This window comes from Anolis carolinensis, unplaced genomic scaffold (assembly GCF_035594765.1).
Source record: "Anolis carolinensis isolate JA03-04 unplaced genomic scaffold, rAnoCar3.1.pri scaffold_104, whole genome shotgun sequence".
Classification (NCBI taxonomy): domain Eukaryota; kingdom Metazoa; phylum Chordata; class Lepidosauria; order Squamata; family Dactyloidae; genus Anolis; species Anolis carolinensis.
Genome location: NW_026943913.1, coordinates 17,167 through 31,271, shown reverse-complemented (window position 1 = coordinate 31,271; position 14,105 = coordinate 17,167).

The window sequence follows — 14,105 nt, the reverse complement described above, 5'->3', positions numbered from 1 at the left end:
AGGAATGGTGACTCAATCATGCTTGCGAAGGGGAAAAGAGGAAGATTTCACAGGGAAAAGGTCAACCAAAGCTGCCACAATGGCAGCCTTGCCTTTGCAAGACCTTTGTTGATGATGATAAAGGGAGGTGCTTCACTCAAAGGCAACCTGATGGCAGTCAGTGGCAACCACAAGAAAGAGGCTTCTGTCATCTGTGGCCAGAGAGGCAGAGAGGAGAACCAGCTGCTCCGTTTTGCTGGCAAAAACCAGTGGCTCTTTCCGCCAAGGAGAGGATGTTCGACACATGTTCCTTCATTACCGGAAAATGTGTGCGCTGATCCCGTGCTTTGCTCCATGGCTCTGACTCAGGGCTCAGCTGCTGCGCAGAGACCCAGTCTGCCTTGAGATGCAGCTGGGCTGCTTCATGGTTCTCCAGCCATACTTTCCTTTTGGAATTTCACTTCTACTCCCCTTTGTCGTTGTGGGGGTCAGGGTGCGTGCTGTGTGGGTTTATTCAAACTCCATCAATCATCTGCTCCAGCACCCTGATGAATTGGTTGCAGTCGTCTGCCACACCAATTCCTCTGTTCAATGTCAGACTCAAACACATCCGTAGTCTGAAGTCCAAACATTTATTTCAATATCTATAATACATATTTACAAAGCACAGCAAAAGCCATCGCTCTGAGCTGGCATTCTTCTATAGCCTCTTGCCTCGGCAAGCACCAGCTCAACACACTCAGAGATAAGAAAGCACATTCCTCAGTCCGAAGGAGGTTCCCAGTCTCCAAGGCCGGAAATCATGCCTGATAGGTCATAGTAGTCACAACAGGCTGTCAGTCAAACCAGCCTGAGTTAACTGTTTCATTGCTGAAATGCACACTCTTGCAAAACAGCAGAAACACTTGATTTACATTTCATACACATACAACCATAATCAAACACCCTTGGCGTATATGGCCAGCAATGTGGAGAGCCACAAAGGTTGGGAAAGCAGAGAGTGGAATTCAGGGCCGGCCCTAGGTAAGTTTCAAGTGTAAGTGAACAGAATTTTGGCGCCCCCCCCCCCAAACCAATAACTGAAAAATAAAAGCGTTGGATAAGCGAAAATGTTTGATAATAAGGAGGGATTAAGGAAAAGCTTATTAAACATCAAATTACATTACAATTTTACAAATTAAGCACCAAAACATCATGTTTTACAACAAACTAACAGAAAAAGCAGTTCAATACATGGTAATGTTATGTAGGAATTATTATATTTGCCAATTTATCACCAAACATTGAACTGGGATATAGGGCAGTGTGGACTCAGATAACCAAGTTCAAAGTAGATATTGTGGGTTAATACAAGCATGGCACAAATTGCATTTAAACACTATAAATACACAAATCCCACATTAACAATTCCCCCTCTTTAAATGTAATTTTATCTTCTTGAATATATACATCACCTAAGCACATATGAATCAACTTATTGCACATTCATTACATCTCAAGGTTTTTCCATACTGAATGTCTTATAACACTTTTCTTTAAACTAGGCAATCACATACAATCTTTATACAGTTGTCTCTTACAACACTCCATATACTCAGGGAACATTAACAGAACTCTCTGCCCCGGAGTGTGCTGGAGGCTCCTTCTTTGGAGGCTTTTAAGCAGAGGCTGGATGTCCATCTGTCAGGGGTGTTTTGAATGTGATTTCCTGATTCTAGGCAGTATGGGGTTGGACTGGATCGCCTGTGAGGTCTCTTCCAACTCTAGGATTCTATAATTCTATAATTCTTGGCATTGTTCTTAGGGAAAGAGGATGCATTTTGGCTTTTGGAAGTATTGAAAAGGTGGCACATTTGCAAGGAAGCAATGTGGCCTAAGAGGTACTGTATATATTCGAGTATAAGCCTAGTTTTTCAGACCTTTTTTAGGACTGAAAAAAACCCTCCTCGGCCTATACTCGGGTGAGGATCCTGGTGGGCTTATATTCAGGTCGGCTTATACTCAAGTATATATGGTATATTTATTATTTTTCTCTATTATTATTGGTATTGTTACATTTATTATTTTACTCTATTAATTATTATTATTACATTTATTATTTTGCTCTATTAATTATTATTATTACATTTATTATTTTACTCTCAGTATTGTTGTTACTTTTACATTTATTTTATTCTATTTTTATTATTATTAATACATTTATTATTCTACTCTATTTATTATTACATTTATTATTTTACTGTATTTATTATTACATTTATTATTTCACTCTATTATTATCAAAAGGATACGTAAACACATTTACATTGAAGAAGAGAATAATGATTTGACCAGAGTTGGACAGTCTTATCTTAAATTTGAGCTTGATGTAAATATTCAAAAACATGCTTCAATTCATGTAATTTTATTGGTATCTATTTTTATTTCTGAAATTTACCACCCTCAGCTTATACTGGAGTCAATGTTTTCCCAGTTTTTTGTGGTAAAATTAGGTGCCTCGGCTTATATTCGGGTCGGCTTATACTCAAGTATATACGGTATTCTTCTCCAGGAGATGACGGAAGAAGAAATGGTGATGTATGAATGAGGATGAATGAAGGTGTATGTGTAATGTGAATGTTAAGAATTTAATTCCCCTCTGTTTGTTTGCTAGCCAATGTAACTGTGGGTTGCATGTGGATTCAAGTACAGTAGAGTCTCACTTATCCAACATTCTGGATTATCCAACGCATTTTTGTAGTCAATGTTTTCAATATATCATGATATTTTGGTGCTAAATTAGTAAATACAGTAATTACTACATAGCATTACTACATATTGAACTACTTTTTCTGTCAAATGTGTTGTATAACATGATGTTTTCGTGCTTAATTTGTAAAATCATAAACTAATTTGATGTGTAATAGGCTTTTCCTTAATGCCTCCTTATTATCCAACATATTCGCTTATCCAACGTTCTGCTGGCCCGTTTATGTTGGATAAGTGAGACTCTACTGGGGTTACATAGAATCTGTCTGTCCAATGTCATTCTTTGTGCAAAAGTGTGAAAGTTCTGATACCCTTTCGCTGACTGGAAAATTGCAATAACTAAACCTATGTTTTAGTTATTGAAAAGTTATTCATAACGCTGCCCTCTAGCGACCGTTTCTCAATGACTCTCAGCAGGGCTTTCTAGTTTTCCAGTCTCAAAAGCAGAGGCCTTTTGTCCCTTTGGTCCCTTTTGTTGCTGACCGCTTTGTGGGAGGATGCAAGTCCGAACTCGGTTAAAAGGGCCTTGCAAAGTCCCATCCAACCGGGAGAAGTCAAGCCTTGCGAGCCTGTCGACTTCCCTCTTTGAAGGCCATAGTTCCCCAGATACAACTTTCATGTTGATGTTTTTCAAAGGCTATAAATCAGTCCTCTCTCGCCCCTCACCTGCGGGGTGTTAACATTTCCGAAAGTCTCATCCCTTGATCTGCTCTTGTGTTGGTTTTTCATCTCTGTGAGCGGTCATTTCGAGGCTATGCCGCCGTTCTTGAATGCCAAAGAAAGAAGGCAAAACACAATGCCGATTCATCTCTTAATGAGCTCTATTGGTTTGCTGCTAAGGCCGGACTGGGGTTGCAAAATGACAAGGAAATGCATCCTAGAGCACATCAAACCTTCTCTCTCTCTTTCTCTCTCCTGCGTTGTATGAGGGTTGAATGAAAAGTAATGCCTCCACCTTCATAACTCCTCAACAGATGGCAGTCCTGGTCTGTGGCAGGTCCCGGCTTGTTCAGCAGACTCTCCTTTACAGTTAGTTCAATTTGGCGGGAAGCCTTAGTGTTGAACGGTTGTGTTGTTAAAATGTGAAGTATGGAACCCTGTGCAGACGGGGAAGCCTTAGCATTGAACGGTTGTGTTGTTAAAGTGCGAAGTATGGAATCCTGTGCAGACGGCGAGGCCTTAGCATTGAACGGTTGTGTTGTTAACGTGCGAAGTATGGAACCCTGTGCAGACGGGGAGGCCTTAGCATTGAACGGTTGTGTTGTTAAAGTGCGAAGTATGGAATCCTGTACAGACGGCGAGGCTTTAGCATTGAACGGTTGTGTTGTTAACGTGCGAAGTATGGAACCCTGTGCAGAAGGGGAGGCCTTAGCATTGAACGGTTGTGTTGTTAAAGTGTGAAGTATGGAACCCTGTGCAGATGGGGAAGCCTTAGCATTGAACGGTTGTGTTGTTAAAGTGTGAAGTATGGAACCCTGCACAGACGGAGAAGCCTTAGCATTGAACGGTTGTGTTGTTAAAGTGTGAAGTATGGAACCCTGCACAGACGGAGAAGCCTTAGCATTGAACGGTTGTGTTGTTAAAGTGCGAAGTATGGAACCCTGCGCAGACGGAGAAGCCTTAGCATTGAATGGTTGTGTCGTTAAAGTGCGAAGTATAGAACCCTGCATAGACAGTTGGTCAATGCAACTTAAGTCATTGAATTCTTGGCAGCAGAAGGTGTCACCCCAAAGGAGATTCACCAGAGAATGCAAGTTGTTTATGGTGATTGTGTTGATGTGAGTCCTGTGCATCGTTGGGCAAGTAAGTTTAAAGATGTTGAGGTGGGAACATCTGACTTGCGTGGCAAACAAAGAGTTGGACGTCCTGTGACAGCGACCACCGAGTTTCACAAGTAAAAGGTTGACAGATTGATTCAGGATGATTGTCGTATCACTCAGAGAGACATTTCAAGCATCATCAGCATTTCACAAGAACGTGTGGGTCACATTATTGCTTTGCTTGGCTATTGGAAGATCTGTGCACGATGGGTCCTGTGAGACGCTGGTTGCGGAATCAGAATGTTGACTTCTTCTGTGACGGCTTCAGAAAACTTGTTCATTGTTGGCAGAAATGTATCCAATTGTCTGGAGATGATGTGGAAAAATGAATTGTGGTCATTAAAGAGCACGTTCTAAGGATTATTTCTGCGTTTGATTTATTAAAATATTCTCATCCAAACCCAAGTAACGAAGGTGGAGGCATTACTTTTCATTCAACTCTCGTATGTTTTTCCAGTCTGAAACATGTTGATTCCATCTCAGTTCCGGACAGATGTTGACTCTCTTTAATTGGTGTTGGTAAATGCCAGGAGCCTTGTGTTGACTTCCTTCTTAATGTAAGGAAGCCTGTAAACATTTCCTTAACTTAAACATTGTCTCTTTTCCCAAAAAAGTTCAACAATTAATCATTGTTACAGTTCTCATCAGCAACTTTTAATTACAATTCATCAAGCAGGTAGTAAATAATATAGTCATTGCGAGCCTTAATCTTCAGAATGGTGCCTCCAAGATTAGCTGTCATTCATTCATCCCTTTCATTCAGTTCATTCATATCCACACATATAAAATCCACATTTATCAAATCTATACATCATTTTAATATGACAGCAGCAGGGATCCCAAGTTTTTTATTCCTGTCAACTAAACTACAACTCCCAAGACTCCATAGAATTGAGCCATGGGAGTTACAGGGTGTGTCTATACTGTAGAACCAATGCAGTGTGATACCACTTTTAACTGCCTTGGCTTAATACTATGGAATCCTGGGAGTTGTAGTTTAGTGTGGCAGCAGCACAGCTCCCAGGATTCTATAGTATGGAGCCATGACAATTAAAGGGTAACTCAACAGAGAGGCCTTGGCCAACTGCAAATCCCAGGTTTCCACGTCATGGAGCCTTGTCGGTTACAGGATGTCAAACTGCATTCAGCCTACTGGATCTAGACTGCAGTATTAATCCAGTTTGGCTTGAAGGCACACTACAACAACCAATGTTGCACAGTGGGTTGAGCGTTGGACTATATGACTCACTCATTCATGAGTCAATGCTTTGGAATCCTGGGAGTTGTAGTTTGGTGAGGTTCCAGCCCTCTATGGCTGAGAAGATGAAAAGCCTTGCGATATTACAACTCCCAGGATTCCAAAACATTCTGCTGTGGATTTTTTGGGCTGTTTGACCATGTTCCAGAAGCATTCTCTCCTGACATTTTGCCCACATCTGTGGCAGGCATCCTCAGAGGTTGTGAGATCTGTTAAAGTGGGGTCAAACGGCAGTCAGTCTACTACAATGTGCAGATGCAGCCTTAGGCTTTGGTCACTTGACCACAAGGGGGCGCAACGGGACAGTCCAGAATTTCAGGCAGGTTCAGTTCTTTCTCCTGGTTTTACTTTGCAATAACAACAACAACAACAACAACAACAACAACAACAACAACAACAATAATAATAATAATAATAGTAAAAGTTTCAAGTTCAATCTTGAGGTCCTGATAGCGGCTGAGTTTTTCCTGTTGTTTTTCGTCAGTGCGACTGTCACCTGGGATGGCAACATCAACTGAGATGGCAACATCAATGATCCAAACCTTGTTCTTTTCCACAACTGTGATGTCTGGTGTGTTGTCTTCCAGAACTTTGTCAGTCTGGATTCTGAAGTCCCACAGTATCTTTGCGTGCTCATTTTCCAATACTTTTGCAGGTTTGTGATCCCACCAGTTCTTTGCTGCTGGCAGGTGGTACTTGAGGCATAAGTTCCAATGAATCACTTGGGCCACATAGTTGTGCCTCTGTTTGTAGTCGTTCTGTGCGATTTTCTTACAGCAGCTGAGGATATGATCCATGGTTTCGTCGGTTTCCTTGCACAGTCTGCATTTTGGGTCATCAGCTGATTTTTCAATCTTGGCCTTAATTGCCTTTGTTCTGATGGCTTGCTCCTGGGCTGCAAGGATCAGGCCTTGTGTCTCCTTCTTCAGGGTCCCATTCGTGAGCCAGAGCCAGGTCTTCTCCTTATCAGCTTTTCCTTCAATTTTGTCAAGGAACTTTCCATGCAATGTTTTGTTGTGCCAGCTGTCAGCTCTAGTTTGTAGTGCGGTTTTCTTGCACTGGTTTTTTGTCTGCTGTGCTTTGAGGAGTTTCTGATTTTTGACTTCAATCAAAGCAGTTTCTTCACTTTGCTTTACATCTTCTGCCAGGGCATGTTCTTCTTCTTTGACTGCTTGTTTGACTTGTAAGAGTTCTCTGCCCCATGATCTTCTAGGCAGCTATTGTTATTATTATTATTATTATTATTATTATTATTCGATACACAACAAAACTAGTACACAGCAAACAAGATCAATATTCTGGCTATTGTACTGGATCACACATCGGACACGTGGAATCCAGTGGAGTCTCCTTCCTTCTCTGGAGGGTTTTTAAGTAGAGACTGGGTGGCCATCTGTTGGGAGGGCTTGAATTGTGTCTTCCTACATGGCAAAAAGGTGTTAAAATGCGTGACTTTTTCAGCTCTAGGGTTGTAAGTGTCTTCCTGCACCATTCAAATGATGCCAACCTCAAAACGGCTTAATGATGGATGGTTTCCATATCCAAACACTGGAAACCTGGGAATCCATTCTGATGGGTGCAGATAGGCATGTAAACAAAGCTCCTTTGCATGAAGAGCCTCATCCTGGGTGTGTTTACGTGTGCAAACGCATGCGAATCTACGTGCTTTATGCGTGTACCTTTGCTAGGCCAGAAACATCCCAAAAGCTCCACCAATGGCCAAATCAATGGACAGCTTTTGCCCCAAATAGCATTTACCGTTTATACTTGAGTATAAGCCGACCCGAATATAAGCCGAGGCACCTAATTTTACCACAAAAAACTGGGAAAACATTGACTCCAATATAAGCCAAGGGTGGTAAATTTCAGAAATAAAAATAGATACCAATAAAGTTACATTAATTGAGGCATCAGTGGGTTAAATGTTTTTGGATATTTACATAAAGCTCAAATTTAAGATAAGACTGTCAAACTCTGATCAAATCATTATTCTCATCTTCTTCAATGTAAATCTCCTTATCTAGTCTTGTAATAATAATAATAGAGTAAAATAATACATGTAATAATAATAATAATAATAATAATAATAATAATAAATACAGGAAAATAATTCAAGTACAGTAGAGTCCCACTTATCCAAGCCTCACTTATCCAAGCCTCTGGATTATCCAAGCCATTTTTGTAGTTAATGTTTTCAATATATCGTGATATTTTGGTGCTAAATTTGTAAATACAGCAGTTACAACATAACATTACTGCCTATTGAACTACTTTTTCTGTCAGATTTGTTGTATAATGATGTTTTGGTGCTTAATTTGTAAAATCATAACCTAATTTGATGTTTAATAGGCTTTTCCTTAATCCCGCCTTATTATCCAACATATTTGCTTATCCAAGCTTCTGCCGGCCCGTTTATGTTGGATAAGTGAGACTCTACTGTAATAGAGTAAAATAATACATGTAATAATAATAATAATAATAATAATAATAATAATAAATACAGGAAAATAATACATGTAATAATAAATAGAGTAAAATAATAAATGCAATAATAATAATAAGATCAGAGTGAAATAATAAATGTAATAATAATAATAATAATAATAATAATAATAATAATAATAATAATGGAAAATGAACATGCAAAGATACTGTGGGACTTCCGAATCCAGACTGACAAAGTTCTGGAACACAACACACCAGACATCACAGTTGTGGAAAAGAACAAGGTTTGGATCATTGATGTTGCCATCCCAGGTGACAGTCGCATTGATGAAAAACAACAGGAAAAACTCAGCCGCTATCAGGACCTCAAGATTGAACTTCAAAGACTCTGGCAGAAACCAGTACAGGTGGTCCCGGTGGTGATGGGCACACTGGGTGCTGTGCCAAAAGATCTCAGCCGGCATTTGGAAACAATAGACATTGACAAAATCACCATCTGCCAACTGCAAAAGGCCACCCTACTGGGATCTGCACACATCATCAGAAAATACATCACACAGTCCTAGACACTTGGGAAGTGTTCGACTTGTGGTTTTGCGAAACGAAATCCAGCATATCTATCTTGTTTGCTGTGCCATACAACGTTGTTGTGTTGATGATAATAATAATAATAATAATAATAATAATAATAATAATAATAATAATAGAGTAAAATAAATGGAATAGTAGCAACAATAATAGAGGAAAATAATAAATGTAAAAGAAGCAACAATAATAGAGAAAAATAATAAATGTCCCGTATATTCTCGAGTATAAGCCGACCCGAATATAAGCCAACCAGGACCCTCACCTGATTATAAGCCGAGGGGGGCTTTTTCAGTCTTAAAAAAGGGCTGAAAAACTAGGCTTATACTCGAGTATATACAGTAATACACAGAAACGTTGCGTAGGGTGCGTCTACACTACAATTCATGCCATTTGGCATCACAGGATGTGTCTACACTATGATACAAATGCAGTTTGACACCACTTTCATTGTCATGGCTCAATGCTATGGAATCCCGGGAGCTGTAGTTTAATAAGGCTCCAACCCCTTTTGGCAGAGAAGGCTGAAGACGTGGTAAAACTACAACTCCCAATATTCCATAGCATTGAGCCATGACAATGAAAGTGGTGTCAAACTGCATTTGTATCACAGTGTAGACGCATCCTCGATCTCAATGCACAGTCAGTGTTTGCCAGTGAAAAAGGAAAAAAATGATTAACAAGATTCTTGTTATTTAGGAGGTGGGTTATAGCTAGTCGCTGTGAAACCCATTCAGCAAAGTAGGCAAATCTATGCAAACGCATCAATTTGCATAAGTGGAGCATTAACAGATTTGGGTCATTGAGTCACAGAAATATAGATCTGGGAGAGACTCACATCAGCTTTTATTTCTAGGTCTGTAAAATACGAGATGTGTGCTTGCAGGCGAGTGTTTCCAAGTCTATCAGTTCTTTGCTATAAATTCATAATTATTAGTGTTGCAGCTATCTCTCAAAAGCCTGGTCCCATAACCAAGTTTTCGTTTTTTTGTGATATGGGATGTATGGGCGAATAATGTGTGCAGAACCAAGTTGGGTGACCTTTTGCAGCTGACAGGTGGTGATTTTATCAGCGCTGATTGTTTTCAAGTCCAGGCCAATGTCTTTAGTTACCGTACTCAGTGTGCCCATCACCACTGGGGCCACCTTGACTGGCTTGTGCCAGAGTCTTTGCAGTTCGATCTTCAAATCCTCATATTGTGTCAGCATATCTAGTTGTTTCTCTTCAATCCTGCTGTCAGCTGGGATTGCAACATCAACGATCCATACTTTGTTTTTTTCACGATCATGAGGTCAGGAGTATTGTGCTCCAAAACTCCAAGCAGGGATTCGAATCCAAATCTAACCCAACAACATAAAAAAAAAAAACTCCATCATCTGGTGATGGATTACCAAGTTCCCTATTTTTTTTCGTCTTCTCCTGTTCTGTAATCTGGTCTGGATGATGATAGCATTCCAGAAATGTGTCGGAAAAGGCTTCGGCATCCCGGGTCATGCTGGCCATTAATAGCCATCCACCTTTGTGGGGTTCCCATGGCAACCTGGACCAGTGACCTTTTGGTAACAATTGCCGTCATCCCAGATCCATTATCGCCTCTTTCCTGGGCATCCCAGGCATCTCAAGCATCATCGCATTCGCCACATTTGTCTTGATGCTGCAATTGCGCATGTGTCCTTTTTGGTGGTGGCCTCTTGGATACATTTTTGGAAATCCTCCACCCTAAAGGCACGAAACCTTGCATGATTTTGGGGTGCATCTACACAGTAGAATTAATGCAGCTTGATACTACTTTAACTTCTATGCAATGAATGCTATGGAATTATGGAGTTGTAGTTTTTCAAGCTCCGTAGCCTTCTTTGCCAAACTTTGCCAAACAGCTCTCAAGAGTCCATAGCAATGAGCCGTGGGAGTGAAAGTGGTGTCAAACTGCATTCATTCCACAGTGTAGATGCATCCTTGGAAGCTAACCAGGATCTGCCTTGGGTAGTACCTAGATGGTGGTACTGGGCTGTATGGCCATGTTCCAGAAGCATTCTCTCCTGACGTTTCGCCCACATCTATGGCAGTCATCCTCAGAAGTTGTGAGGTATATGGAGAAACTAAACAAGGAAGATGTGTTGTCGAAGGCTTTCATGGCCGGGATCACAGGGTTGTTGTATGTCTTCCGGGCTGTATGGCCATGTTCCAGAAGCATTCTCTCCTGACGTTTCGCCCACATCTATGGCAGGCATCCTCAGAGGTTGTGAGGTATATGGAGAAACTAAACAAGGAAGATGTGTTGTCGAAGGCTTTCGTGGCCGGGATCACAGGGTTGTTGTATGTCTTCCGGGCTGTCTGGCCATGTTCCAGAAGCATTCTCTCCTGACGTTTCGCCCACATCTATGGCAGTCATCCTCAGAAGTTGTGAGGTATATGGAGAAACTAAACAAGGAAGATGTGTTGTCGAAGGCTTTCATGGCCGGGATCACAGGGTTGTTGTATGTTTTCCGGGCTGTCTGGCCATGTTCCAGAAGCATTCTCTCCTGACGTTTCGCCCACATCTATGGCAGGCATCCCCAGAGGTTGTAAGGTATATGGAGAAACTAAGCAAGGAAGATGTGTTGTCGAAGGCTTTCATGGCCGGGATCACAGGATTGTTGTATGTTTTCCGGGCTGTCTGGCCGTGTTCCAGAAGCATTCTCTCCTGACGTTTCGCCCACATCTATGGCAGGCATCCTCAGTGGTTGTGAGGTATATGGAGAAACTAAACAAGGAAGATGTGTTGTCGAAGGCTTTCATGGCCGGGATCACAGGATTGTTGTATGTTTTCCGGGCTGTCTGGCCGTGTTCCAGAAGCATTCTCTCCTGATGTTTCGCCCACATCTATGGCAGGCATCCTCAGAGGTTGTGAGGTATATAGAGAAACTAAACAAGGAAGATGTGTTGTCGAAGGCTTTCATGGCCGGGATCACAGGATTGTTGTATGTTTTCCGGGCTGTCTGGCCGTGTTCCAGAAGCATTCTCTCCTGATGTTTCGCCCACATCTATGGCAGGCATCCTCAGAGGTTGTGAGGTATATGGAGAAACTAAACAAGGAAGATGTGTTGTCGAAGGCTTTCATGGCCGGGATCACAGGATTGTTGTATGTTTTCCGGGCTGTCTGGCCGTGTTCCAGAAGCATTCTCTCCTGACGTTTCGCCCACATCTATGGCAGGCATCCTCAGAGGTTGTGAGGTATATGGAGAAACTAAACAAGGAAGATGTGTTGTCGAAGGCTTTCATGGCCGGGATCACAGGATTGTTGTATGTTTTCCGGGCTGTCTGGCCGTGTTCCAGAAGCATTCTCTCCTGACGTTTCGCCCACATCTATGGCAGGCATCCTCAGAGGTTGTGAGGTATATGGAGAAACTAAACAAGGAAGATGTGTTGTCGATGGCTTTCATGGCCGGGATCACAGGATTGTTGTATGTTTTCCGGGCTGTCTGGCCGTGTTCCAGAAGCATTCTCTCCTGATGTTTCGCCCACATCTATGGCAGGCATCCTCAGAGGTTGTGAGGTATATAGAGAAACTAAACAAGGAAGATGTCTTGTCGAAGGCTTTCATGGCCGGGATCACAGGATTGTTGTATGTTTTCCGGGCTGTCTGGCCGTGTTCCAGAAGCATTCTCTCCTGACGTTTCGCCCACATCTATGGCAGTCATCCTCAGGTTGTGAGGTATATGGAGAAACTAAACAAAGAAGATGTGTTGTCGAAGGCTTTCATGGCCGGGATCACAGGGTTGTTGTATGTTTTCCGGGCTGTCTGGCCATGTTCCAGAAGCATTCTCTCCTGACGTTTCGCCCACATCTATGGCAGTCATCCTCAGAGGTTGTGAGGTAAGAAAAAAAGCAAGCAAGCAAGCTCACAACCTCTGAGGATGCCTTCCATAGATGTGGGCGAAATGTCAGGAGAGAATGCTTCTGGAACATGGCCATACAGCCCGGAAAACATACAACAACCCTGTAAACAAGGAAGATTTATATATCTGTGGAAGGTCCAGGTGGAGGAAAGAATTTTTTCTGTTGGAGGTTTGTATGAATGTTGCCATTAATCACCTTGATTAGAATTAAATAGCATTCCAAGCCTCACATCCTGGCCTGGGGGGAAACCTTTGTTCAGAGTTGTTAGCTGCCCCTGATTGATTCCTGTCTGGAATTCTTCTGTTTTCAGAGTGTTTCAAAATACTCTTTTCAAAATACTGGTAGCCAGATTATGTTCATATTTATTTATTTACAGTATTTATATTCCGCCCTTCTCACCCCGAAGGGGACTCAGGGTGGATTACAATGAACACATACATGGCAAACATTCAATGCCAACAGACAAACAACATTCAGTTTAGACAGACACAGAGGCATTTTTTTAACATCTTTCCAGCTTCACGATTCCGGCCACAGGGGGAGCTGTTGCTTCACCGTCCACTTGGTGGCTGTACTTCCTCATTCTTTTCCTCGTGTTTTGCTGGCAGTTTTATGTTGTTGTAAATTGGTTAAATTAGCCTCCTGCATAAAGCGTACCTAAATTTTCCCTACTTGACAGATGCAGCTGTCTTTCGGGGCTGCATAGGTCAACAGCAAGCCGGGCTATTTAATGGTCGGGGGCTTAACCCAACCCGGGCTTCGAACTCATGACCTCTCGGTCAGTAGTGATTTATAGCAGCTGGTGACTAGCCAGCTGCGCCACAGCCCGGCCCCTTATTCATGGTTTCCTCCTTTCTGTTGAAGTTGTCCACATGCTTGTGGATTTCAGTGGCTTCTCTGTGTCGTCTGACATGATAGTTGTTGGAGTTGTTGAGCATTTATGTTTCTCAAATAATATACTGTGTCCAGGTTGGTTCATCATTGTTTCTAAGCATCGGGGTTAGCAACAGAGGAATGTGTTAGATTGTGTGGTGTTTCCAGTGCAATAAAATAATTATTCTGCCTGCTTCTGTTTAACTCCTGTAAATAAAGGATGGTGCTCGTACACTTTTGGCTTCCAGGGATGCTATCTAAATGAAATCTGGGATTCAGATAAGGTATCTCGGGTGGCGGCAGATGTTGAGTAAAGAGACTGGTGTCCATTGTGGATGGGAGTTGCATATAGGTTCCCTTGAGGGCATTTAGACGGTCCCTGGAATTGGTGCCACTCAAGAGAGTAAATCCTTAAACTGCGGAAGAATTGGGGATCAGCTACACTGTAGAATTGATGTGCAATTTGGCACCACTTTAACGACAGTAGAGTCTCACTTATCCAACACTAGCTGTGCCC